We start from the raw sequence: 19,912 nt of genomic DNA on the forward strand, positions 1-19,912 counted from the left end.
ATTAAAAATCAATTTCTAGACATTATTTCATGAATAATTCCTAAAATTATGTTTCAATTTGGAAAGTGTGATATTCAAGATTGCCGCAATGGGACTGCGTGTGATTTTGCGGTTCATGTGGGTTGACTAGACCAGGGCACATGGTGGTCACACCACTGACTGGGGGGGGGGGGTGCTGTGAGCTTTTAAACACACACTCTGTCCTCATCCTTGACCAGAAGCCCCGCTATACCTTAGACTCGTAGAAACATAGAATTTACAGTGCAGAAGGCGGCCATTCGGCCCATCGAGTCTGCACTGGCCCTTGGAAAGAGGACCCCGCTTAAGCCCACACCTCCATCCTATCTCTGTAGAGTCATACCAATTGCCATGGGTGTATCTCACGTTAAACCCACTTTTCTTGCAATCATAGCTGAGAGGGTCCTTGGGAGTGGGGGGGGGGGGGGGGGGGATGCAGGATTTATTTTCTGGGGCAGGAAGCCAGTTCCTTCTTGGGTCTTAAAGGGGCCATTGTAGAGTCATTGTGGTGGCAACCCATCTTGCAAAGACCTTCTCATATGGGGGTGGGGGGTGGCACTGATGATTGAGGTAGTAAATGTACAAGATGTCTATTTTCAGACTGCTACAGCAAGAAATGATCAGTGACGTGACTGAGATAAAGTGTAGAAAAGGCCCTGGAGCAAATATACCACCTCCAGTAACCACAGCTTGGCATAGAGCGGGCATTCTTTCAAAGGAATTTTGCGGAAACTTGATGAGACAGGGCATTCCTGAATTCCAGAGAGGAGAAAAAAAATGTCCATTTGTAAATAGCTGAAATAGCTTCAGCTAGGGCGAAAAGTGGAATAGGATGGCAGAGTGGTGGTGAGGTGAGGGGGTTGAAGGAGTCGGTGTCTTTACACATTGGATCATTTCAATCTGATTTGTCTTCCATTGACAGTGAGATGGGAGCTAAGGTATGGATGAAATCCTTCATCCTCCACATTTGCCCTCCCCTTACCACCACCCTTCCACCGCCTCCCTCCCCCCTCACCACCCCAACCCCCAAAGCTGTCAGTCAAAACAGAGGATGGTTCACGTCAGCTTCATTCAGCCCTACCTCCCAATCATCTTCACCAAAACATAATAGATGAGACTCATCATCAGGCTCATGGCTGAAAGACATCACTGGTGAAGACCAGCTGCTGTCCTTACCCACACAACAAAGTCACTGCACTCCAAAAGTTGTATGAAGCACTAAAAGTAGAATGAAACCCGCCAGCTAGTTTTTTCACCAATATTTATCCCTCAGTTAACACCACTAAAATAGATTATCTGGCCATTAACACATTACTGTTTTCAGGAGTTTTTTGCCCACAAATTGGCTTCCAGACTTCATACATTACAACAGTGACTGCACCTCAAAAGTACTTCATTGACTGTAAAGAGCTTGGGGCGTCCTGAAGTTGTGAAAAGGGCTTCCGATAAATGGAGTGTGGCTGAGACAAGTAATGTAGCTGTATTCAAGAGCAAGTATTTGAGGGAGGGGGAGAGGGCGGAAGGTTATGTTGAGAGCGTTGTTGAACTAAAGTGGATGGAGGCTTGTGTGGAGCAGAAATAATGACAAAGACTTGTTCTTGTGCTGTAAAATCTGTTATTCTATGCAAGATATATTGCATAAATGCAATTATTACACTGTCAGATGCTGAATTTCCATAGATTGATCTGATGACCATCCTTCCTCGCCACCCCCCCCAAAAAAAAAAATCAAAATTCTCCCCAATTTCCTTCAATAAACAAATGTTGAATCCTCCTGTTTGAACAAAACAAAGAAAAACCCGGGAAACATAATTCCCCGAACATTAGAAATGCAAAGAGCAAATCTTTGCTAATTGTATTCTTTGAATAAATTGAGCATCTAATCTTGTGATCATCATTATGGTGAAGAACTGCAAGAGCAGCTCTCAAAGGGTTAGCCCTCATTTTACTTCAGTGTATGATCTTAAGGCTGGACCCACCACAAACCTCCACTTCAGCATTGCCATTAAAATTATATTTTTTGAAAATATGTTTGCAGTATTTATTTTTTCCTAACTGTAGCTGGCTTCTGGTGTACTGGTAAGTTGTTTGCAATTCAGTTACTGACCGCGACACATTGTTTGCAAAAATACAAAATGGTGTAAGGCGAGGGGGTAAAAATGTGTTCTTCTGACCGAGACTGTTCCTTTTTTAAAAAGCAGAGATTTGTCAATTGCTCAGTGGATTAATGGACTACCCAAAATGCTCCTGAGTCTCATAGACCAGAGTGCATGTATATTCAATCCCTCCTCTGTGCTAAATTGGTTGATCTGAATCAAGACGTATGGTACACGTGCTATATTTCTCCAGAGAACCCTTGAACTACTTGACCAGAGTTCATTCTGTTCATTCTGATTGCTGTCCAGTGACTCCTGTTGAATGGTCTGTGAGTAGCAGGTCAGGACCAGGCCGCACTTGGTTTCCCCACAGTTGGACAGTCCAACTTGCAGTCTGCATTTCTGCATGAAGATTGGTCTCTGAGGTAAGGTGCTGGAGGATTTCTTTTACCTGCAGAACGTTCAATGACTTTAGGAGAGGAGGGAATAGAATTGCAATAAAGCAAAAGCCAGGGTGGTTATACCGATATACATCCTGTACTGAGGTCCTGGCCTCAGCTTCTACATAGGTTATGATGCAGCAACTGGCACAAATTGGTCACCGATTTTGGGCAAGGCACATTTCATCGACGTGCCCCAATATAAGCACATCCGATAACAATCAAAACAGAAAGTCTGGAAGTGCACAGCCAGTGGGTAAGAAGAGTCATACGGACTTGAAACATTAATGCCGTTTCTCTCTCCACAGATGCTGCCAGATTTTCTGAATTTTACCAACATTTTCTGTTGGTACTTATAAATAACTTGTACAACTTCATCACACAGAGAAAAACTCTTAATTTCATGGATTAAAATCATAACATGATTCACTGTATGAAGAGACCAACCAGCCCATTGGGTCACTGTGAAAATCAATCCAATTACCCCCATTCCCTTGCTCTTTCCCAAAAGCCCTACAAATTTTACCCCCCCACCCGCTCCCCCACCACCACCACCCCAAACTACCAATTCACCATCAAGTATTTATCCAAATGTTTGTTGAAAGTTATAAATGAATCTGCTTCCAACACCCTTTCAGGCAGTGCATTCCATTTCGAAACAAGATGCTGCATAATTTTCTCCTCCCCGTGTCACCTTTGGCTCTTTTGCCCATCGCCTTACACGTGTGTCCTCTGCTTACCAAACCTTCTGCCACTGGAAAAAGTTTCTCCCTATTTACTCTTTACAAAATCTTTCATAATTTCGAACATGCCTCCTATATCTTCCCTCAATATTCTCTACTCTGTGGAGAAACCTCCAGCTTCTCCAGGCTCTCCTTGTAACTAAAGTCCCACATCCGTAGCAGCATTCTACTAAATTGCTTCTTCACCCTCTCTTAAAGCTTTGAAATCCTTCTATAAGTGTGGTGCCCAGAATTGAACATAAAACTTCAGCCAGGGCCAAGCCAGTGTTTTATGAAAGTTCAGCATAACTTCTTTGCTTTGGCACTCTTTTGATATTTTAACACCTTCAAAGGCTACTAACCTAAAGAGTTAAAATTGGACACAATGCCTCTCTTAATGAAACTAAGAATCCGTTTTCATGTCAAAGGTATAGTTTCATCCCCTAAATGGAGAGGGTGCTTTTTATTCTGAAAGAATGCAACTTGCAGAATGGTATGGATTATCAATCTTTCAATGACTCCTTTAAATAAAGTTCATTAGGATTTTCTAATGTCTGTGCATTGCCAGTGTGCTAGGCGAGTGATTTGTGTACAGGTAAAACAATTGTACATTGGAGAACGAAACAACATTAGCCAAAGTACGTTGCTGTGTCAGCTTGTATCAGTTATTAATATTCTTCACGCTGGGTCAGGAGGTTAGACGTTCAGCAGGAGTATGATTTCACAATCCAGGCGGATGCTTCAGTGCAGTACTGAGGAAGCGTTGCACTATTTGTCCTTTGGATCCGACCAACACTGAGACCCCGACTACTGAGTCAGGCAAGTACTGAAGATCCTGTGGGGTATTTTGAAGAACTGCAGTAATTCATTTAAGCATCCTGAACCAAAGTTATTCCCAGACTCAAATGCCTCCAAAACTGATATTAACTTGTCAGGAATTAAGTTGCTGCTTTTAAGATTTATGTTTAAATTGATCTCGGCTTCAAAATTTGATGTGTACTGAGAAGATGACAGGAATGATACAAATACCAGTTCTTTCTTACCAAACCATCTAGGTTGATTCCTGTTGGCTGTGAAGGTGGGGGGAGTGGGATCGTGGTGGTGGTCCTACAATTGGCTTCAGTCTCTTTTGGGAGCAATGAGCCAGGATCCCCCCTTCTGACTGCCGACTATTGCCATCTGCTGGAAAGTAAGCACTTGTGCATGCCTGGTAAGGGCAGCCCCCCCCCCCCCCCCGCCCCACACACACACACCATGCCACCCCCCCCGCCCCACACACACACACCATGCCACCCCCCCCCGCCCCACACACACACACCATGCCCCCCCCCGCCCCAAACACACACACCATGCCACCCCCCCCCCCGCCCCACACACACACACCCTGCCACCCCGCCCTCCCACCGCACCCAACCAACAATCCATTCGGTCCAACAAGTTTCTGGTCCATATAAGCCTCCTCCAATCCCTTCTTTATCTAAACCTATTGGCTTATCCTTCCATTCCTTCTCATTTACTTATCTAACTCCAACTGAACTGCTGTTGGTTATGCGGTAGGTTCCACATTCTAACCACTCCTCAGGAAAAGAGGTTTATTCTCAATTCCTTATTGGGTTTATTTGGGACTTTCTTCTATTTATGGCCATAGTTTTGCCCACTGCCCCCCCCCCCCCCCCCCCCCCCCCACCCCCACCCCCTCCTCCTGCACCCATTCCCACAAATGGAAACATGTCTGGATCCAATCCGTTGAACCCCTTTAGAATTTTTAAGACCTCAATTAGATCATCTCCCAGACTTCTCTGTTTGAGAGCGAGGAGCCCCATCCTGTCCAGTCTTCCGCATGTGACAGTCAATGGGGATCATTCAGTGTTTGGGAAGTTTGAGGCTGGGTTTGAGTTCTTGCCAACTATAAATCTCCCCAAAGGTGTGTTCATTGCTCAGTAAGAGCTCAGCAGGTGTGCCTTTCCAGTCGCTGTTTCAGAGGTCGGGTTTTTCCGCTGCAGTGGCTGATCTCTGGTGTGTTCTACACATGATGCCTCACTGCCATGGACGTGTCGGAGACAGGGTTCAAAGCTGCCAGAATCATTCCGACCCATCGCGTTCTTGGGCGGATAACATTGTCCAACCGACTCTACCCATGGCATGTTTAGCTGTCCTTGTCTCCTATTTGCATGCGCCATTGATAATATACAATCTGCTAATGGACAGGCTCTTTTCTGACAGACACACCAGTGGCTCGCATGCTTCATTGTCTCTCTGTGTCATGCAAATCGGCTGATTGTAATCTGAAAGCCTGTTACTATTCCGAAGGTTAAAAGTCAAGGCTGCTGGTTTGCCAAGGCGAGCGCATATTGTAATCCAAATGTCTGTCACTATGGAGACATCAGAAGTTGAACCCCAGGCTGTTGGGGTACCAGAGACAGTCTACATCCAGTGTGTCCACATCTGTCACAGCTGTTTAGGTGCCAGAGGTGATATTGAAAAGCAAACGCACCATAATTCTTTAAAAAGAATGGCCCGTTCCAAGTTGAAGATTCCTACACTTAATACTTTCTAATCCTTTTTTGAAATTATTTCCGGATTCCTCATTAATAACCATAAACAAAGCCTATATATCATCTTTGCTTTAAAAAGAATGATTCCACTATTCTAAAAGTCGAAATGGCTAACCAAGAGTTAAATTATGTTTTTGTCCGTGATTTAGATGCTGCTTCATCCCCTGAGACAAGTGTCTGTTATCCTGTTTTGGAACAAATATGCCAGGTTTTTCTTTGAGTTGGTTGTTTGAAAAATTCCAAATGGAAAATCAGCTGCCTGAAATCTACCTTCTAACTTTTCCTCCACTTACTCCAGTGCCTGGGAAGATGCTGGTGGTAACTATTGAGGTAATTTTGATTTTGTGTGAATCTTCATCAACAACTAAAGCCCTGATCTCGTTCCTTACCCTGGTCTTATTAGGCCCCCTGCCCAGCTTTGAAATTTTCAGTCAATAGCAGCTCTATTTATCATCCTCCTACCCCATCCCTTCACCAAAGTCTGCCATTTGGACAAATTTGTATTTCCATCCATGCTAGGGACAGTAGTTACCTCACAGCCACCTTGAAATGGTCATTGGCAGCATGAGAGTTTTGAGTGGCAAAAAATGTGCAGAGTTGTAGAATTCCTACAGTGCAGAGGGAGGCCATTCGGTCCATTGAGCCTGCACTCTTTCGGAGGGTCGCTCCAAAAGAGTACCCTAGGCCCATGCCCCCACCCTATCCCCGTAACCCAGTAACCCCACCTAAACATTTGGAGACTAAGGGGCCAATCCACCTAACCTGCACATCCTTGGACTGTGGGAGGAAACCGGAGTACCCGGAGGAAACCCATGTAGACACCGGGACAATGTGCAAAGGGGAATGCTCCCACCACCTTTGCACATCCTGGGAGGCACATGGATGCTTATCACTCAAGGAGTACCATTGTTTCAGTGATTGTATCTGGTAGCCTGAATTAAAGGCTTTCTATTAAAATTTATTGAGATATCGAAGCAGTGTGGTGTTTGGAGGAAAAGGCTGTTGGGTGGTAACATCTTTATACAACTTGAATTTTCTGTAAAGAGAGAGCCATGTCGCTGAAACTTTTCATCTTGCACTCATCAGAACAAACTTCAAGATTGCTAGATTTCAAAACAATTTATACCACTGGACAAAAAGGTGCCGATTGGTTGGATCTGATTGACCAGAGTGTTGCCATAGAGAAAGCAACAGGGACAATAGGCTCCCCTTGCTTCTGGGTAATTCAAATAAGGTGCAAGGCTTGAACACATTCTTTTTATTTGCTAAGAACAGATCCCTGTGCACTGCAAGCGTAAATGAACCACACTCTAGTTCGACTGATTATCTTAAATTGGTGGTTGTTGTAGTTATTAGCACACTCGGCGTTGTTTACGTGTTGCCCACTTGCAGAATCATATCTAACATAGAGGTTTTGCTTTGGGGTTTGCAAGCAAAGTTGGTGGTGTATGGTCTGTATTCTGCCTATTATGAACAGCTGGAGGACCATGTTTACTGATTCAATCAGACAATCATTGGAGCATATGGCCTATTTACCTGGCATCACCTCAGCACTGAAATTCATACACAATTGTGTGGGAGGCAGAACATCTTTTTAAAGAGCAGCAACTTACCCGGCAGGTAGGTTTCACAGAAGCTTTAGGGGAACATGCACAAATTTTAAACTTTGTTTTGCACAGTGAGTTGTTGTGGTGGGAAATGTTCTGCCTTTCTGCCTGGGTGATGGAAGTAGATTCAATAGTTATATTGAAAAGAGAATTGGATATAAATAATTGAAGGGAAAACCACAAGGGCAGCATGGTAGCACTGTGGTTAGCACTGTTGCTTCACAACATCAGGGTATCAGGTTTGATTCCAGGCTTGGGTCACTGTATGTGCGGAGTCTGCACGTTCTCCCTGTGTCTGCGTGGGTTTATTCCGGGTGCTCCGGTTTCCTCCCACAAGTCCCGAAAGACGTGCTGTTAGGTAATTTGGACATTCTGAATTCTCCCTCTGTGTACCCGAACAAGCGCTGGAATGTGACGACTAGGGGCTTTTCATAGTAACTTCATTGCAGCGTAATGTAAGCCTGCTTGTGACAATAAAGATTATTATTATTATTACAGGGCTACAAGGTGAGTATTGGGAATGGGATCAATTGGTTAGCTTTATCAAAGTGCTTTCACAAGCACGATGGTTCGAATGGCCTCTTCCTGCGCTGAATGTTTTATACACTTCTAAAGTTCCTACTCTTTCAGCAATGTGCCCATTCTTCAAGGTGATTAGTTGGCAGACTGTTTGTGTGTGTATGGGGGAGGAGGATGTACCTGTCCAGCTCCTTTCCTACCTCACATCCATTGTGCAGCAATGTAGTTACTAGCCCAGTGGGACCAAAACAAATTGCAGCATGCGTACCCCTGCCCCATTCAACATCTGCTTTTTCAGTACAGACCTGGGATTGAAGCTGGTTTCTTAATAGGGACTTATTAAATAATGGCTCCTTACTAAATAATACAGGGTGTTTACCCATCATGGCTTATGCTGCAGTGTTTATATTACTTTGCCAATGAATAAACTAGCTGCTCTTTAACTACTTGCTATCAGATGAGACATTAAACCAAAGTTCCATCCGTCCTCTCGGATAGATGCAAAGAGCAGGGTAGTTCTCCCTGGTGTCCTGGCCAATATTTATCATAGAATCATAGAGTGCCAACAGCGCAGAAGGAGGCTATTCGGCCCATCAAGTTGGCACTGACCATCTGAAAGAGCACCCTACCTAGGCCCACACCCCACCCTATCCCCGAAACCCAGCAACCCCACCTAATCTTTTGGATACTAAGGGGCAATTTAACATGGCCTATCCACCTAACCTGCACATCTTTGGACTGCAGAAGGAAACTTTACCCTCAATCAATATCACTACAAACAGATTATCTGATTATTATCGCATTGTTGTTTGTGGGAGCTTCCTGGGGGAAAATTGACTTCTGTGTTTTCTACGTTACGACAGTGATCACATTTCATAGATACTGAAACGGCCGTAAATCACTTTGAGATGGCCTGAGCTCGTGGAAAGGTGCTATATGAATGCAAGTCTTTTTCTTAATGAGACATGTCAAACAAATCTGAAAGAGGAGGATGGATAGATGGCTGTACATTTGCCATTAAATGAACAAAAGGGGCAGAAAGTAGAATCTATATAATGCACTAACCATAGAAAATAAATTCCTGTCATTTTCCAGAGTGTGCAAGTAATGTACCTAAAAAGCATTTACCTGTTTTCCTCTCCCCGTGTCACCTTGGCTTGGTTGGAAGCTGGCTTTTATAAGGCCATGAAGGAGTCCACACCGAGTAGATCAAAGCAACTTTGTTCACTTACAATAACTATAGATCCATACTGTGGCTGCCTTGCCAGTGCCAAATCGGCCGATTTTATATACTGTACAATGTTTAGAGATCCCCCGCCTCCTTAACGGGGAGCTTGTATTCTGCAAGGTCCACGAGAAAGCTAATTGCTCCAGCTCCATAAGATCCTGGCGGGTTATAACATTCGCTCATTTTTGAACTGACTAACCATATTGGGAAATTCCTAAATGCCTCATGAATGATTCCTGTACTTCTTTGGGGAGCCTGTCCGCTCACCCCTCCCCTGTCCCTGACTCCCACCCACCCGCATCTCCTGAGTCAGGCATCTCTTGGTATGAGGGCCTGTGTGGCTGCTGTGTTCACCTGCAGTCACTGCTCTTCAAGTAGTTTGTTATCTCTGAGATATTTTGAATGTTTGAGAGATATGAAGCGCAAAATTAATCCAGATCTACCCCTAATGAGCCCCATTGACCAGTAGGTGCCAGATTCCATTCCTTGGAGTGTCTTGGAATCATCAAACGATACGGCACGGAATGAGGCCATTTAGCACATTGTGCCTGTGCTGACTCTGGGAAGGAACCTTACAGTAAGTACAGCTGTCCTGCCCTTTCGCAATGCCCCTGTAAATGTTGCTGCTTCAAGTATTTGTACAATTCCCTTTTGAAAGTTATTATTGAATCTGCTTCCACTACACTTTCAGACATTGCATTTCAAATCATAGCAATTCGCTGCTTACATTTTGCTCCCCATGTGTCACTTCTGATGACGGATGCTTCTGACAGAGGAAATCATTTCTCCTCTACCCCCCTCAACAGGAAGGTTCAGGATTTCGAACACTCACTCTTATTTGAGCAATCCACATGCAAAAGAGAGTCAACAATGTTCAAACTCAATTTCCCGAGCAGAAAAGCATTTCATGTATTTGGCCGTTGGCCGTTGGATAATCTCACAAATTAGTGAGATATTTTACCGAAAAAGAACGGGGTGGAGTGGCAGATGGAGGAGGGGATAAATTAACAGCAGGACTCCAGCTGGCTGCATAATGGAATATCACTGAAAGCATTCATTGCGGCTACACTGAGCCACCCTCCAGGGGGAAGAGAGTTTTAAGCAGAATGAAAGAGGAAGCTATTGGAATAAAATTGGTTCAACAGATAGAAAACTTATATTTTCAATGAAGGGGCAGGAATAGAGTGCGGTAATCCACACTCCTCCATGAAGTGTTTTCCATTCATCCTTTTTTAATATTGAACTTGAAACAGAAATTGTTTTTTGGTTTCTCCTTTATTAAGCCATCCAACAGCAACTCAGATCACGGTACAAGATGGGTATGTTAGGGGTGTAATCATACTGGCAGGAACATACACTTGTCTAACACAGTTTGCACAGTATTACTCAGAGACAATAAGCAGTGCATTGCTAAACAGGGGAGTTCTCACTCGTGTCCTGGCCGATATTTATGCTTCAATCAATATCACAAGAACAGATTATCTTATGATTATCATGGTGCTGTCCTGTTTATAAGGAGTTTGCAGATGGACATAGATAGGTTTAGTGAGTGGGCAAAAGTCTTGGAAATGGATTATAATATGGGAAAATGTGAAGTTGTTCACTTTGGCAGGAATAATAAAAAAAAGCATAGTATTACTTAATGAAGAATGGCCACAGAGTTGAGATAATAATAATCTTTATTAGTGTCAGAAGTAGGCTTACATTGACACTGCAATGAAGTTACTGAGAAAATCCTGGTCGCCACACTCCAGCGTCTGTTCAGTACACAGAGGGAGAATTCAGAATGTCCAATTCACCTAACAAGCACGTCTTTCGTGACGTCTGGGAGGAAACCGGAGCACCCGGAGGAAACCCATGCAGACACAGTGAGAACGTGCAGACTCCGCACAGACAGTGACCCAAGCCGGGAATCGATCCTGGGACCCTGGTGCTATGAAGCAACAGTGATGCAGAGGGATCTAGGTATTCTCGTGCATGAGACACAAAAAGTTTCAGGAACAGCAAGTAATCATGAAGGCTAATGGAAAGCTATCCTTTATTAAAAGAGAAATTGAACATAAAAGTAAGGATGTTATGCTTCAATTATATAGGGTATTTGAGATCTTGAATACAGTGTGCAGCTTTGGTCTCATAGAAACATAGAAAATAGAAGCAGGAGGTCGGCCATTCGGCCCTTTTGATCTCTGCCATTCATTATAATCATGGCTGATCATCCAACTCAATAGCCTAATTCCGCTTTCCCCCATATACTTTGATTCTCATCGCCCTAAGTGCTGTATCTAACTCCTTCTTGAAAACATGCAATGTTTTGTCCTCAACTGCTTCCTGTGGTAACAAATTCCACAGGCTGACCACTCTCTGGGTGAAGAAATTTCTCCTCATCTCTGTCCTAAATGGTCTACCCCATATCCTCAGACTGTGACCCCTGGTTCTGGACATATCCACCATCGGGAAAATCCTTCCTGTATCTACCCTGACTAGTCATGTTACAATTTTATAGGTTTCTATGAGATCTCCTTTTTTAAGGAAGGATATAATTGCATTGGAGGCTGTTCCGAGGAGGTTTACTAGATTGATACCTGGAATGAGTGGGTTGTATCTTGAGGAAAGGTTGGAAAGGCTGGGTTTGTTTCTACTGGAGTTTAGAAGAGCCAGGGATAACTTTATTGAAGTATACAAGATTCTGAACAGTATTGACAAGGTGGACGTGGAAAAGATGTTTCCTCTTGGGGGTGAGACAAGAATTAGGGGCCAGTGTTTTAAAAATTAGGGGTCGCCCTTATAGGCACTGAGGAAAAATGTTTTGTCTTCTAGTGTTGTGTAACTTTGGAACTCTGCTTCAGGTGATCGAAGTGGGGTCATTGAATATTTTTAAGGCAGAAGTAGATAGATTGTTGTTAGATGTGAATATGGAACTCGAAACACAAACAGATCAGCCATGATTTTATTGAATGATGGAGCAGGCACGAGGGGCCGAATGGTCTACTTCTGCTCCAATTTGGTATGTTTGTATGTTCCCACATTACAACAGGGATTATATTTCAAAAGTACTTTCCCGACAGGATGTGAAAAACACTATATAAATGCAAGTCTGGTATTTCTTTCAGATGGACTGATGTGGAGATTCATTGGGATTAAAGGTTCATGTTCTCTGTCAATGTCTCACTAATTACATTGTAAGGTTCAACGGCAATCACTTTGTTAAATGGCAATTACATTATTAAGACAATTGCACTGTGAGACAGGTGATTAGTTTAGGTCCACCTATAAATGGGGAAAGATGCCCCTTGACGGGGTTATCCCCATTATTAGGGGCTGGATTCTCCGGTCCCCCCAGCCGTGTGTTTCTCGGCGGTGCGACGCTCACTGGCGGCAGAATTCTCTCCTCCTGCTGCTTGTCAATGGGATTTCCTGTTGAAGCCACCCCATGCACCCGCAAGCGGGGGTGCGTTGCCGGTGGGAACAGAGAATCTCAACGACCAGAGAATTCCGGCCTAGTTTATTTGACTTTTTGATCATTTGTTTTAAATCAAAATAATATAAATGGGTTCTCTCCGTTATTAGTTTCTTTGAAATGTTGCTAATTTGCTCATTTGCCCCCTTTTTGGTGATTGGTATGCTCATACGGGTAGAAATGTGTACAGCTGGTACTCTGAGGGGAGGAGGAATTGAGAGAGTCTGTGATGTTCCGTTGCTTGGCTTGGAAATAAATCATTTTTTAAGCTGCAGACTAGCTTTGGGCTCATTCCCCATCAACTTATTGGGATTCTCTACAAGAGTTTTGATGGGCTGTGTTGTAACCAGTCCCAGCTGAATGTCACTGACTCAGGTTCTCTTTGGTTGTGCAGCCTTGGGGGAGGGGTTGACATAAGGGTTGATATGGATTGCAGCAGGGACAGTTTACAGAGAATCACTATCCTTGTGTCAGTCATTAACAATGTACTCCGTCCCGCCTCACCTGTTTTCTGATGCGGGGAGCCCCCGCCGGCAGCAGGATCCTCCGTCCTGGCAGCCGGCCAATGGGGTTTCCCATTGTGGGCACCCCCACGCCGTTGGGAAATCCCCAGGCGTGAGTGCACTGCCGGCAAAGTGAAGGATCCCGCCGATGGAGAATCCAGCCCAATTTGTATATCGCACCTTTAACATAATCAAACATCCTCTCCTCAGGTGCTTCATAGGAGCTTTATAACACAATCTGACACTGAGCCCCACAGGGGATGTTGATTGAACGCTTGGGCAAAGAGGTAGGTTTTAAGGAGTATCTTGGAGAAAGAGTTATTGAGATGGAAAGGCATAGGGGGGATATTCTAAAGTGCAAGGCAACTGAAGGTGCAGTCACCAAAGCTGGAGCGATTGAAATTTAGGGTGCTCAGGAGGCCAGAATTAAAGGAATGCAGGTATCTCCGAGGATTTTCAAGCTGGAAGAGATTCCAGAGATATGGGGTGAAATTCTCCCCCAACGGCGGGATGCCCGCCGACTGGCGCCAAAGCCGGCGCAAATCAGACTGGCATCGCGCCGGCAAAAAGGTGCGGAAGTCTCCGCATCTTTGGCGGCCTAGCCCCAACATTGAGGGGCTAGGCCGACGCCGGAGGGATTTCCGCCCCGTCAGCTGGCGGAAATGGCGTTTGTTGCCCCGCCAGCTGGCGTGGAAATGCGGCGCAAGCGCGGGAGCGTCAGCGGCTGCTGTCAGTTTCCCGCGCATGCGCAGTGGGGAGAGTCACTTCCGCCTCCGCCATGGTGGAGACCGTGGCGGAGGCGGAAGGGAAAGAGTGCCCCCACGGCACAGGCCTGCCTGCGGATCGGTGGGCCCCGATCGCGGGCCAGGCCACCGTGGGGGCACCCCCCCGGGGTGAGATCGCCCTGCGCGCCCCCCCCCCCCCCCCAGGACCCTGGAGCCCGCCCACGCCGCCTGGTCCCGCCGGTAAATACCAGGTTTGATTTACACCGGCGGGACAGGCAATTCCTGGGCGGGACTTCGGCCCATCCGGGCCGGAGAATCCAGCGGGGGGTCCCGCCAACCGGCGCGGCCGGATTCCCGCCCCCGCCCAATCTCCGGGAGCGGAGACTTCGGCGGGGGCGGGATTCACGGCGGCCAACGGCCATTCTCCAACCCGGCGGGGGGTCGGAGAATGACGCCCATGGAGAGAAAAGGCTATGGAGGGATTTGGAAACGAGGATGAAAATTCAATTGAGGTACTGTTTGACCGGGTGCCAGTGTAGGTCAGCGAGCGCAGGGATGATAGGAAAATGGTGTTTGGTGAGAGTAAAGACAGGAGCAGCAGAATTTTGGATGTCCTCCAATTTCTTGAGTGTGGAATGAGGGAGTCCAGGAAGGAGTGCATTGGGATAGGCCGAGCCTAGAGAGAGAGCAATGTATGAATGGGAGCTTCAGCGGTTGAGCTGAGAAGGAGGTAAAGTCGGGCGATGTCATGGAAGTAGAAATAGCCTTAGTGATGGCACAAAATGAAGTTGGGAGCTCATTTTAGGATCAAATGAGACATCAAATTTGTGAACAGACTAACTTCCACCTGGGAAGTAAAGTGTAAGCATAACTGGTGCATTTCGAGTTTGCAGGCTGTAACTAATGGAGTATTGCAAGGATCAGTGCTCGGGCCTTGGCTATTTACAATCTATTTGTGACTTAATATGGAGATGCCGGTGTTGGACTGGGGGTGGCACAGTAAGAGGTCTTACACCGGGTTAACGTCCAACAGGTTTATTTGGAATCACTAGCTTTCGGAGCATAACTCCTGCATCATCAGGTGAGTGAACTTCACTCACCTAATGCAGAAGCTACGCTCTGAAAGCTAGTGATTCCAAATAAACCTGTTGGACTTTAACCTGGTGTTGTAGGACTTCTATTTGTGACTTAGACAAAGAGACAGAGTAATGCATTTAATGTTGCTGACAATACAAAGCTAGGTGGCAATTTCAGTTGTGAGGAGGACAGAGAAGCTGCAAAGAGGTTAAATATGTCAGCAACAAGGTGACAGATGGAGTATAGAGTGGGGAATTGTGAGTTATTCACTTTGGTCAGAAGAATAGAGAGCAGAATATTTTTTTGAAAGGTGTGAGCTTGCAAATGTTGATATTTGAGAGGCTTGTGCAAGGAAAGCAGAAAATCAGTTTGCAAGTACAGCAAGCAATTGGGCAAAAGGAATGTTGGCCTTCATTGCAAGGGGATTGGAGTTCAGAAATAAAGAAGTCTTGCTGGATAGCACAATTGCTTCACAGCTCCAGGGTCCCAGGTTCGATGCCAGCTTGGGTCACTGGCTGTGCGGAGTCTGCACATCCTCCCCGTGTGTGCGTGGGTTTCCTCCCGGTGCTCCGGTTTCCTCCCGCAGTCCAAAGATGTGCAGGTTAGGTGGATTGGCCATGATAAATTGCCCTTAGTGTCCAAAATTGCCCTTAGTGTTGGGTGGGGTTACTGGGTTATGGGGATAGTATGGCGGTGTTGACCTTGGGTAGGGTGCTCTTTCCAAGAGCCGGTGCAGACTCGATGGGCCGAATGGCCTCCTTCTGCACTGTAAATTCTATGATAATCTATGGGTTTTGGTGAGATTGCACGTGGTGTACGATGCGCAAGTTTGGTTTCCATATTTAAGGAAGGCTATATTTGCATCGGAGGCCAGGACAACAAAGATTCACTGGATAATACCTGAGATGAGAGGATTGTCCTATGCTGAGAAGCTGAGTAAATTGGGCCTATGTTCTCTGGAGTTTAGAAGGAGAAACAATCTCACTGGAGCATTCAAGGTTCTGTGAGATTGTTTCCACTGGCTGGAGAATCTAAAACACAAGGACACCCAGTCTCAGGATAAGGGACCTATCATTTAGGAATGTGATGAGGGGAAATTACTTCACTCAAAGGGTTGTGAATCTTCAGAATTCTCTGTCATGGATGTTTGTCCTTAAATGTGTTCAAAGTTGAAATAGATAGATTTTTGATTTCCCAGGAATCAAGGGATTTTGGGAGTAGACAGAAAAGGGGGTTGAAATCCAAGATCAGTCATAAACCACATGAATGGTGGAGCAGGCTTGAGAACTGGATGGCTGACTGCTGCTACTATCTCGCCTAACCTTGTGTGCCCATGTAGTAAGGACGGAGTTGGTAGCTAGGGAACGGAGGTTGGAACTGAACAAAACACAACGACTTCCACTTTCCCTATATTTAATTGGAGGACATTCCTGTTCACTCTGCAATGCATGCTCAATAAGCATCTGATAGTTTGGCCATATGGGGGGAGTTGAGAGAGGTGGCAGTGAGGTACAGAGAGGTGTCACCAGTGTGTACATGTGAAAACTAACATTGTGCTTTCAGATAATTGTGCCAAGAGACAGGAGTAGGAGGAAACCAAGGAGAGATCCTTGGGGGACACTAGAGTTAACAGTGCAGGAGCAGATAGAGACGCCATTGCAAATAATTCTCGAGCTACGATGGAATAGGTATGAATGGAACCAAGAACATCTGAACTGCAGGAAAGAGGATGGTGTCATCAATCATGTAACCATGTCAAAGGTTGCAGATAAGATGGAAAAGTTTGCCAATGTTATAGTTACCATAGAATCCCTACAGTGCAGAAGGAGGCTATTCAGCCCATCGAGTCTGCACCGACCCTTCGAAAGATCACTCTACCTAGGCCCACTACCCCTCTCTCTCCCCGTAACCCAGTAACTCCACCTAACCTTTGGACACTAAGGGGCAATTTTGCATAGCCAATCCACCTAACCTTCACATCTGGACTGTGGGAGGGAAACCAGAGCACCCAGAAGAATCCCACACTGATACTGGGAAAATGTACAACCTCCACATAAGCAGTCAACCAAAGCCGGAATCGAACCAGGTTGAACCAGCTGTGCTAACCATTGTGCCACCATGCTGCCCATAGGATACATACGATCCATCTGACAATGGATTCATAGGTTATCCTTATATCATGGGTGCAATTTAATGGCCTCATCGCGCCCGACTTGATGACGCGCCAAAGTTGTTGAATCTCACGTGAGGCCTCTTGGGTGATTCGCGACGCTCGAAACGTCGCGTGTGATATAACGGAATCTCACAAATCATTGCAATCTGGATCTCGCCCAGATTAATATATTTGAGTGAGCCATTAGGCTAATTTAACTGTCTGTGCCAGATTTTCCCTGTGTCCAGGTACTACCAGCCACGCCTGGGAGACTTCGGCAGGGTACATTTAAGCCCTGGTATCCACAAATGTGGACCAGCTGTAATGGTATCTAAGGGGTCTTCCAGGCCAATTGAGGCCGGCTGGGTGATCAGGTTCTGGGAAGGATGGTATGCTCGCACTGCTGTTGACAGCTGGGCACCTTGGCATTGCCAGGCTGGCACCTTGGCGCTGCCAGCACTCTGACAGTGCCACCTTAGCACTGCCATGCAGCACCGCCAGGCTGGTGGGGCACTGCCCAGCTGCCAGGCTGGCAATGCTAAGGTGCCTGCATGCCAGGTTGCCTGTCTCAGGATCGGGCCCGGCGGTGCCTTGCCCTTAAGAAGTGGGGTGAGGGGGGGCTCGAGGACTCTGTAAGAGGTAAGTTGGGTGCAGTGGTGGAGGGGGTCTGGAGGTCATGGTGAAGTGGCTGAGGGTGGGAGTGTTGGGGGGGGGGGTCGAAGGATCGGGCAACATTCCTGCACTGGCGAGGTGAACAATGATGTAATTGCGGCCTCGGCGGGATGCTCCTCACCAAGGCCAAAAAAATGACAAAGTGCCATTAAATAGTGGTGCTGTTCCCAACACTACAGACCCTGAGAAACATCCCACTAAAGACGCCTCAAAGAGATCTTTCTGTCCTGTTAAATCATGCTCCCTATATCCTTATATCCTATAAGGATATCCTTACATAAGATACATCTGAAACTTTGATAAGAGTCTTTTTGACAGGGTGAAAGCTTGATTGGAGAAATTTAAACATGGAGTTTGGGGAAAGATGGGAACAGATTTGGGTGAGACAGTGGGGAGATGGTGGCATAGTGTGAATGTCACTGGTGAAACCATCCACAGACCCAGGTTAATGTATTCAGATCCCAAGAGGGCAGCTCGTGGAACTTAAATTTGATTAATAAATTTGGAATATTTAGAAGCTCGTCTCAGTAATGGTGGCCATGAAACTATTGTCAATTGTCGGGGGGAAAAACACATTCAAGGACCTTGGGGAGGAAAGCGAGTTTTGAAGTGGGACAATCGTGGGGTCAAGGTTTAGATTTTTTGACGGGAATGGTGATGACGGTGGACTTAACAAAGAGAGAGGCAACACCTAAAGATAGAGGACTTGTTACCAATATCGGCTAATGTGGGGACCAGGAGGAAAGTTGGGTAAGCAAACTCTTGTTTCCCACATATTACAAACTCAGATTAAGAGTATGTTAACATACTCAACAAATTAGTCAAATACTCACTGCATGAAACTTTTCACCTCTATTTGAAAAAGTCTAATGTAACAAAGGTTGTTTGTACATTACTTTGTGTGATCTTTGAATAATAAAATTGTATGGACGTTTTTTTACCTATTAGTTGCAATCCTCTGGCCTGATAGCCTGTGTTATTTGCTGATAATCGCTGAAGTTGTTTAACAGTAATTCCATTTAATGAGAACCGAAAGAGTTAAGTCTTCAAATAGCAAACAGACCAACTATTCATTTAAAGGAAAACTCAATAATGGGCCTGTCATCACTTAATTGTGGCAGACAATGAGATCCCCTAGGGAGGCAGGAATAAAATGGACAAATTGTTAGACAAGGAAAGTTGCGCATGCATTGATGTCTGAGTAATGTGCTGGTTTATAATGAGATCTTATTTACACTAAAAAAAATAAAATCAGTGGGTTATTGACAATTCTGAATTGACCAATTCTGTCCAGATTCCTGCCAATGATCAATAGGCTCTTGCTTGGAACGCAAGTTCTTGGAGAAGCAAATGCGTAAAAATGAAAACACCGGTCTGCACAGAAGGAGAATTGTTTAAGTCAAACGTTTGCCAGGTTTTAATGACGGAACTTTGTTCCATTCCCTGCTCCATAGCTTGAGGTAGCAGCTTCTTAAATGCCCGATGGTTTAACAGTGACTGCACTTAAAGTAGTTTGTTAGCTGCAAAGTGTTTTGTGATGCCCTGAGGTTATGAAAGGCGCTATATAAATGCAAGTCTTTTTTTTTCTTTTGAGCTGCTGATTTTTTTTCTCCCCTTTTTCTTTTAAAGGTTTTGACTCCAGCTGGGGGATGGATCCATAGGTACCATTACTCTGGTACAGTACTCCAGTGCCATCACAGTGAGCCTTCTGGAGGAAAGCACTTGAATTTATAGAGTGCCTTTCACAAATTCAACATTATAAAGTACCTTATATCTAAGTACTTTTGAAGTGTAGTCACTGTTGCAATGCAGAGAAATGTAGCTTGAAACGGTAATGAAATATATGACCACATCTGTTTTGCTGACTGTAATATCCTGCATGAGATTTACGGGGTGGGAATGATTATCTTCCCCGTGGCCCTTGCGGAATATGAGCTCCTCCGCTGAGGGGCGGGGGAGCTTTATTAACCATTGTCTAAAAAGGTTGGGCCAGTAAGGCACCGAGCAGAGGAAAATTCTGGTAGGGATTTACCGGGTAGTGTATGTACCGTTCCTGTGAATAAATCTAAGTTCTTTATTTTACTCGGTGTGGACTCCCTGTGTCCTTATTAAAGTCATGTCGCTTGAGGAAAATATTCGGC

General features: G+C 45.3%; 1 protein-coding gene across 3 annotated transcripts in view; it reads left to right on the forward strand.

Moving 5' to 3' along the window:
- The window catches only part of robo3 (roundabout, axon guidance receptor, homolog 3 (Drosophila)), a 709,023-nt gene that overhangs the window by 956 nt on the left and 688,155 nt on the right, over window positions 1-19,912 (forward strand). The window lies entirely within an intron of this gene.

Source organism: Scyliorhinus torazame, chromosome 21, assembly GCF_047496885.1.
Source record: "Scyliorhinus torazame isolate Kashiwa2021f chromosome 21, sScyTor2.1, whole genome shotgun sequence".
NCBI classification, from domain to species: domain Eukaryota; kingdom Metazoa; phylum Chordata; class Chondrichthyes; order Carcharhiniformes; family Scyliorhinidae; genus Scyliorhinus; species Scyliorhinus torazame.